Consider the following 9,230-nt stretch of genomic DNA (forward strand, 5'->3'; position numbering starts at 1 on the left):
AATTTGATCCAAAATTTGATGTTGGTATTTTTCTTGGCTATTCAAACCCAAGCAAATCTTATTGAGTGTATAACAAAAGAACTTTGATTGTGGAAAAATTTATACTTGTTATATTTGATGAGTCTAATTCTTCCTCTATGGAGAAAGTTGTTTTTTTATGATAATGTAGATGAAGAGCTACAAGAAGATTATCAAATGATAGCCAAAAGAATGCACCACTTGAAAATCAAGAGGAGCAACATGAAGAAACAAATGCGAAGTAAAATGAAGGTATTTCTCAAATACTCCCCAAGGAGTGGAGGTATGTTTCTTCTCACCTTAAGAACTTAATTTTGAAAGATCCATCACAAGGTGTAACTACTATATCATCTCTTAAAAATATATATGAGCATTTGTAATAATGAATTTGATCACTTGTTCTTTAACTCATCATTATGGCTTTTCTTAATAGTTATGTTGATTTTGATGATCTATATATTGGCATATGTTGATTTTGATGATTTATATATTGCCATTATGTACTTATATTTTTACTTAAGTTTTGATGATAAAGAATGTGCATTGATGATTACATTATATTTGATGAAGCTTGATCTTATGCAATCTATGATTAGTGAATGAATGCATTTTTTTGTACTTTATCGATGTATTGTTGAATATGTCTTACTTATTTTAAATGATATCGAAAAAGAGAGAATGATTTAATTTGTGTTATGAAAATATATGCATGTATCTAGGGGGAGCATGTATGCAGGGGGAGTTTTTGTTAAATAATTTTCAAATCATTTTTTAACTTGCATTGATAATTATGGAGCTTGAATATTTGATAATATGCATGCCAATTTGGTAAAGAAATCAAAACCTCTTTGCGAAGAAGAATTTTCAAAAATTCGGCATAAACTTGGAATGATTTGATTTCTTGATGATTTTGGTAATTGATGATTATATGTGTGTTGCTTGATAAATTGAAGGAGTTGTTGGTTTGTTATTATTGTTTAAGCTTATATGGAAGTGTTTTTAATCATGTTGTGTATTTGAAGATTTGTTCATTTTTAAGGGGAGATAAATATGATATGTTTTTGAATAAAATCATTTTGGTTAAATTTTTAATTGGCCATATATTTAGGGGGAGTATATAATATGATTTTGGATAATATTCATTTTTGAATTTTTTTTATTGTCCAAAGGGGGAGACAAAATAATATATCATTTCAATATTGTCAAAAGGAAGAGAATAATATACACTTTGAGATATAATGACGATTTGATTACACGGGTGTTTTATATGATAAATTTCATGTTATGAGTTGTTGACTTGGTAATTGATGCAATAATGGTTCATGATATTTTAGTGTGATGATTTATGTATGGAGTTGGCTCTTATCATTATCTATAATAATTTAGATGTGATATTACTAATCTTGTATTTGAAGTGATGCTTGTTGTTAGGGGGAGATTCTTTCAAAATTTCTACTCAAACAACATGGGTAACAAATTTGCTACTTTTATTCTTTTCCTTTACGTTTTCTTTTTTATGATGAAGGGGGAGAAGAATACATGTTTTCAAATTTATAAAAAAATTTGTTATTTTTTTTTCTTTGCCAATTAAGTTTTCTTTTTGATGATGAGGGGGAGAAAAAAAAATCCATGTATTTAAATCATTAATTTAGCTAATTGGCAAATTGTAAAAGAAGACTATATTTGTGGAATCATTCTTTAAATACATGAAATGTTTGTCATCATCAAAAAGGGGGAGATTGTTAACATATATGTTTCCATAATGTTGATTTTGATGATAACAAACAAGATTAAAAATGATTAATTTTTTAAGCTCAAATTATTTTTTATATATTTTAAATAAATCATTATTTTCACATTGTAAATGTTTTATATTTAATGGAAAAATGATTTTATGAAAAATGATTGTTTAAATACATGCAACGTTTGTCATCATCAAAAAGGGGAGATTGTTAGCCTAAAGGGCTATACATAATGTAGTTTTGATGATAACAAACATATGTATTGAGTGATTTAATAAATATTGTATTTCACATTTTCACTAGTTTTTTAAGGATAATATTTATGCAAGTGAAATCAAGATTGAAGACACTCAACGGACAACGGCGACATCAAGAATATTGTTTAAAGCTCAACGAACAAATTAGTGAGATAAATTCTTGTAAAGCCGGTATGATTTAATTAATGTTTGATTTAGCATTTGAGAAGCTCAAGAAATTAATTTAATTAAATACTTCTCATAAACTAAAAGTTTTTGTTTTTATAAAGAAAAGTATTTTGTGAATTTAAGTAATTTGGACTTAATTGTTAAGATTTGAAATCTTTGATTTTAATAAGAATTAAATTTCGGAGTTGGACGTTTTTACAAACATTTAAAATGTTTTGGGCCATACCATAATTTATGAATATTTTGGACTAAAGTGAAAGATTTTGAGAACTTTGAAAAATATAGGTATTATGTTGAAAAGGACCTTTGAGCGAAACAATAAAAACTTTGGGGCCATATCATAATTTCAGAAAGTTTGGGAAAGATAACTAATTAACTATTTTTGGGAAGTTCTGAAATTGGACCTATTTGAAAAGTTTCATAACGTTTTGGGCCGTACTACAGTTTTATAAAGTTTTGGGGTCAAACTGTAATTTTAGAAAATAGTTCACTGTAGCAGTTACTGTAGCAAGCGGAATTCCGGATTCTGACAAACGGAAGTCCGAATGTTAGGCAGCATCTATCCGAATTGAAAGCGGAAATCCGGATCCTGACAAACGGAAATCCGGTTGTTGGGCAGTAAGCTACTGAGCGTAAGCGGAAATCCGGATGTGACAAAGCGGAAATCCGGATGTTCAAAAATTCAAATTTGTGGCTGTAACGGTAACATTAAGCGGAATTCCGGATGTCCATAACCGGTAATCCGGTTACGACAAAAATGTGCATAACGGCTAGTTTTTGAGTTCAAACTATATAAACTCAAAACCAATTCATTTTTTGGAAATCCAAGCAAGCAAGAACAAGTGCACACAACATATATTGAGCTTCAACTTCGTGAATCATCATTCATTAAATCATCTTTGTTCTTCAATTTGTATATCCACTCTTAAAGAGAGATTGATTGTTGTATTTTTCATTTCACATCAAATTGTGAGAGTACAAGTGTGAGAAACACTTAGGGTGAAGAGATTGGAGATATAATCTCTTGTTGTAAAGGTTCATTGACACCTTGAAGTCAATTGTAATCGTTTGAAGCCTTGGAAAGGCTTGGATAGTGAAATCCTCAAGCCTGGTGTGCTTGGAGGCGTGGACGTAGGCGGGGATTGCCGAACCACGTAAAAATCCTTGAGTTTGCTTTCTCTTCCCTTGCTATTTAATTATTGTACTTTGATTGAACTTATTGCTTTCAATTTTTATTAAGACATTAGATTGCTTGTTGTGTGGATTTGCTAGGATAATTTTTAAAATTTCAATTCACCCCCCCTCTTGGGTTGCACACTTATATTTCATTGATAAATGAATATTTAATGCTTTGATTTATTGATTTTCTAGAAAAATAGATTTTTATCTATGTGCTGATATTTATTGTTAATAAGACTGGGTTTGATTAATGATTTTATTGTCGTTTTTGAGTAAATGCATGATATTAGAATTCAGTGGATTTGAGATATGTTAAATAAAAAGGAAATGAGATTTCAGATGTGATTATATGTTTATGTACATGTGTGTGAAAGGTTGTTTGTAAAATCATTGGATAGTACTCATCCCCTCCAGATACAGTGATACATATGATATGAGATGGGAGGCCTTTGGGGCCTGTCTAAACACACATAGAGGTTTTGAGCCGTGTGTTTGGGCGCTTTTATCTTTTGGGGGCATATGAATGATGATTACAGAGATACAAATATTGAGATACAGATTATACTGATGAGATATGATGATACAGACGAGGTGTGATGATACAGATGAGATGTGATGATACAGATGAGATATAGGCCTTTGGGGCCCGTTTGAATATACATAGAGGCTTTGGGCCATGTGCTTGGGCGCTTTGTCCTTTGGGGATCAGATTACGCATGCACAGATATGATGAGATACATGAGAGATGAGATGACATTTCCCCGTCTATCCGTTGTAGCTTCGAGGCATGATGGTTCCCTGATTACCCGTCCGTGGAGGTTCGAATATAATGAGATTATTCCCCTGGATACTTATTTGGTGATAGTTTTTGGTATTCAATATGATGAGATACATGAGATATGAGATGACATTTTTCTGTCTATCCGTTGTAGCTCCGGGGCATGATGGTTCCCTGATTACCCGTCCGTCGAGGTTTGAATATAATGAGATTATTCCCCTGGATACTTATTTGGTGTTAGTTTTTGGTATTCAATATTTGATATTGTAATTGTTATAAGTGTTATGATTTCATTGATTTTATGCAGATTTATGTAATATTGTAATTTCAGTGCATGATTGAAATTAAATAAGTTTATGTAAGTTCTTATGATATTTTGATGAAATCGATTTGGAAAAGATGAAATCATTTTAAATAAATATATTTTTCCAAAAACTATTATCCACTCGCTGAGCTCACTGAGTTTTATACTCATCCCGTTTTTATTATATTTTTCCCCCCACAGGAGATTTGCAGGTACATCAGTCGACCCAGCAACGATAGTTAAATTTCAAATTATGGCCACGTGATGGTGTTAGGAATCATAGATGTTTTGTTGGGACATTTTGAATTGTATAATTTATTACTTATTTGTGATTAAGGATAAATTATTGTACTCTTGACATTATATGTTTAAAGAATACTCGTATTTAAATTGAGGAAGTTGGTTGTGGAGGTTGATTAAATATTACATCATTTTTGGGAGTGTTAATTGTATAAATTGCAGGATGAGGATGTCATAATTTTATAGGAGACTTTGCTGAATTTTTGGTAGAATTCTTAGATATCATAATTATTATTAATTCGGTTAGGCGAGATTATATAAACTCGTCCCGGGATTCGGGACGGGTCGTTTCAATTAATCCATTATATATATGTTTTATGCTCTTTTGCCATGTATGCTAAAGAAAATTCAATACATCCAATGCTAAATTACATTCTATTAATGAATAATTTATTCCGGACAACTAAAATTTATTTGAGATGTTAGTTGATGCAGCTCAATAAAATTAATAATTTGATAGACTATATTGAGAGAAATTTTAGAATACATCAGAGTTAGTATGTCATAGTATGTCAACCATATAATAAATAAATAATATTATGAATTGTATATATTTATTTTTAAAAAACTATCATGTAAGTAGTGCTTATATTAAATTTTTTCTAGATTAAATAGTTTTAATTAGAGAAAACCCCTTGAGCAATGTTTTCTCTGATGATGTTGATTTTGATGAGGCAGCCTTATGCTTTGAAATGCGGCTTACTAGAGCGGTGGATTTATCTCCACTAATACTTGAGTTAGATTCATTTAATTTTGAATTGACATAATACTTGTACTGAGGGTCTGAGTCATTCTGACTTATTTCTTAAGTGAAGCATTTACTCTCTCTAAAGCATTCTTTCAGGTTAGACATATCTAAGGAGTTCGTAATACAGCAGCGGATTTATTAGCATTCTATCAATTGTTTAGTTTCTTATGTTTAGTCGGAAGGATTTCCACCGTATCTATATTGTTGTCTTTAAGACTAATAGTCCTGATGTTACAAATAATGTAATAAATGAAGTCAAATTCCTCCACCTGTCGTCTGGCCAGTTGGGTGGGGTTTGATAATTAATCAGTCATCAGTTACAGACTCACTGTACGAGTAGTCAATTTTTTTTGTTAACAAGAATATGGATGTAAAAGATCAATACCCCACCAAAATCAATTTACAAACAAACAATTAATTACACTACCACGTGTTGCTATTTTATCAAGTTATCGACCCTAACAAATTACATTTCATATATTTTACATCTGCTCACATGAAAATGTGTCATGCAGGGTTTATTCACTATTTAAATGAGTGGGTGTATTTTTAAAACTAAAACCTACTAACACATCAAAACAAAACTTGAGCCTTTTTTATTTATAATCGATTCTAGTGACTTGCACCGCTTGTATAAAAATAAAATAATGTAATTATCCAATAATTTTCAGCGTCTTATCTGTACAGCTAGTTTGCCCAATCATCCCAACGGCAACTTCCTAATTTAATTTATTCCTCCCATTATTTATGGACTTGATTTCATTAGAAACTCCAATAGTCAAAGTTGTTGTAATCTGTATGTAAATATAATTATATTTAGGGTGAGAATCAACCACAGGAATTTATTATTAAATACATTAAGGAATAACAGACTCCTCCTAAAGATAATACCACCATTACTGAAAATCAACAACTAAATCCAGCTAAATTCGGCACTTATTAAAATAACAAAATACTAGCTAACAGAACTTGACTAAGTCTTAACTTGCACGTGCATAAGCTGACCACTCCAGTAAATCCACTAAATCCTCAACGGCTCCATGCATTCTTGACTCGTTCTTTTAGATAGTGAACTTGTAATTCTTGATAGGCATACGTTGCGACCTTCTTGGCTTATTAGTTGGGACCCAATGCGGTCACCGGATACCGGATAGCTTACACAAAAAAAAAAATAAAATAAGGCTGGTGAAAATTAGTTTAAAAAATAATCATTATTATCTCTCAATGATTTTGTTTTTTTTGGTAGGTGTTAATTTTTGGATTTGTCGACTCAACGTTTCGTTATCTTATCCTCTTATAAATTAGTTCTCACAAAAAAAGGATTTAATTTAAGTTATTATATTAAAAACACCATTTTTATTCTGCTTAGATAAAAGATAATCATTGACTTTTTTTAATAAATTAATAATAACGATGCACATTAATCACTTGAATTTTGAGTTTGGAGAAGGGGGAATAGGGTATATGCGGCATACGTACGACGTACACACACGAGATCAGTGCCTAATTTCAAATAACAAGGAAAATTAATAATAAATTAAGAAAAAGAGGTGGGTAATCATTAGTATCTCATGTTTCAAGTTTCAACCCCCGTACAGTCCCTTTTTCAGATTTAATTAGTTATTTTCAATTAAATAAATGGTTTTGATGATGTCATCAATACGCAATATGGCTGGTGCGTGGGCACAATGTATAATTACGAGAATGAATGAAAAAATAAATAAAATAAACAACGTAAACGTGAAAAAATTATTTTCGGGGGAGAAAAAGTGAAAAACTTACAAGGGACTTCACTTCATGACGGGAGGCCCTTCGAGTTATCACTAGGGTTGGCAAAAAAATTCGGCCCAGTGTAGATTTGTGGGTTTAGGCCCGGCCCTCACTCATGAGGGTTTGGATAAGAGCCCAAGAAAAAAAATATGGACAAAGTCAAAGCTCACTGTTTTTTAAAAAAATAATTTTATAAATTAGAATAATATAATTAAAATTAAAAAGTATTTTAAAAATAAAAAAAGAAAATTTAAATTCTTAATTTATAAATCAATTATGATTCAAAAAAATTAAAATTATAATACTAAATTATCTCTTTTGTGTCAATTAATTAAGAGAGCGTTTGAATTAGAAAATTCAGTATTAAAGAAATTTAAAGTTATGAGTTTTTATTTGCTTTATTTATTATTTTAATTTGAAATATTCATTTTTTTTAATTTATCTATGATTGTAATAACTTGTTGATTATTAATTTATTTTAAATTTACAATAATTTAAAAAATTTAAAATAAATACAGCCCAAGCTCGGCCCAAACCTGTACACTTAGCTGACATAGGGTCTGAACATGGGGTTGAAAAAGCCTGGCCCAGGCTCACTGTTTGTCATCTCTAGTTATCACATTCACTTATGATGCAAGTAAGAATAATGCATATGGCCGCTGCCAAGTCATCACATTCATTAAATAATTTTTAAAGTTTGTTTTTAATGCTAAAAAATATTAAAAATGAATTTTCCAAATACTAAACACAAAAAATAATTAATGAGAAAATGTTTTTAATGTGAATAAGTGGTAAAAACTAATAAATAAATCATATCCTAATTCTTTTGGCTAAATATCAATTTGTTAGTTGGATACTTCAAATTTATTTCATATGTCTCTAATTTTGGTTAGTCTTTTTCATTTGTTAGTTCATTTATTTTAATTTAGTATTCCAACAATTTTGTTTAGTGTTCCTACTAAATTCATTTAATAACAATATTTTAGATAAAATTCTAATAAATTTATTTTTTATTGGACAATTTCGTAATTTCGGTTAAACTCTCTCACTTATGAGTTCATATGTTTCAATTAATAATTTCACTATCTTTGAGTTGAATGATCATATATCTAGGTTAAGCTTGTAAGATTTCAATTATTTAGATTAAATACCAAATTTACTTTTTAGAATTTTTTTGTTGAATTCGTCTTAAAGTTTGGTTAAGCTTTCTTAATGGGAAAAAACCTTTTTCATCCTTAGAGTTTCATGCAATAGCCTATTTCATCCTTACTTTTCAAACAATAGACTAAAATATCCTTCCATTAACTCACCGTTAGTGTAAAGCCGTTAATTAGTAATTCATTGAGGGCAAAATATGATTTTTCATTAAAGTGATACAAACTATATTAAAAAAAAATTACACAATTAAATAACACTACAAAGTATGCAAAATTCATTAACTTTTCTTAAATGAAATCAACGATGATATAGTTTAATATAACTATTGAATAATTGCCATAAGGAACAAACTGTAATTAAAAACTCAAAAATACCACCAATTTTTATGTGCTTGCATGTGCTGAATATCTTCTTTATCTTCAGCTCAATCAATCCATTTTACAGTGCAATTAGAGAGTATACTTATATGAATAAGAAAATTGTGATATTTTTTGTACTTAGATCTAAGGTTTATAGGGCTTTCATGCTGCCAAAATAGAAAGAAGTGAAAAATGAATTTATCGAAATATAAGGGTGTGTTTGGTAACGTTTTTCTGGATGAGTGTTTTTTATTTTTCAAAAATGAAAACTACAAAACATGTTTGGTTAAACCATTTTGTAATAAATAGTTAAAAAAAATAGAGAACAAAATATTTTTGTTTCTCAAGTTTTGTAAAGAAAACTCAAGAACGCCGCTCGCTGGAGAACAAAATAAAAATGGGGAGATAAAAAGTAATCCAGGCCCACAACTTTGGTTTATTATATTATT

The sequence above is a fragment of the Citrus clementina genome, unplaced genomic scaffold (assembly GCF_000493195.1).
Source record: "Citrus clementina cultivar Clemenules unplaced genomic scaffold, Citrus_clementina_v1.0 scaffold_5, whole genome shotgun sequence".
In the NCBI taxonomy this organism is placed as follows: Eukaryota; Viridiplantae; Streptophyta; class Magnoliopsida; order Sapindales; family Rutaceae; genus Citrus; species Citrus x clementina.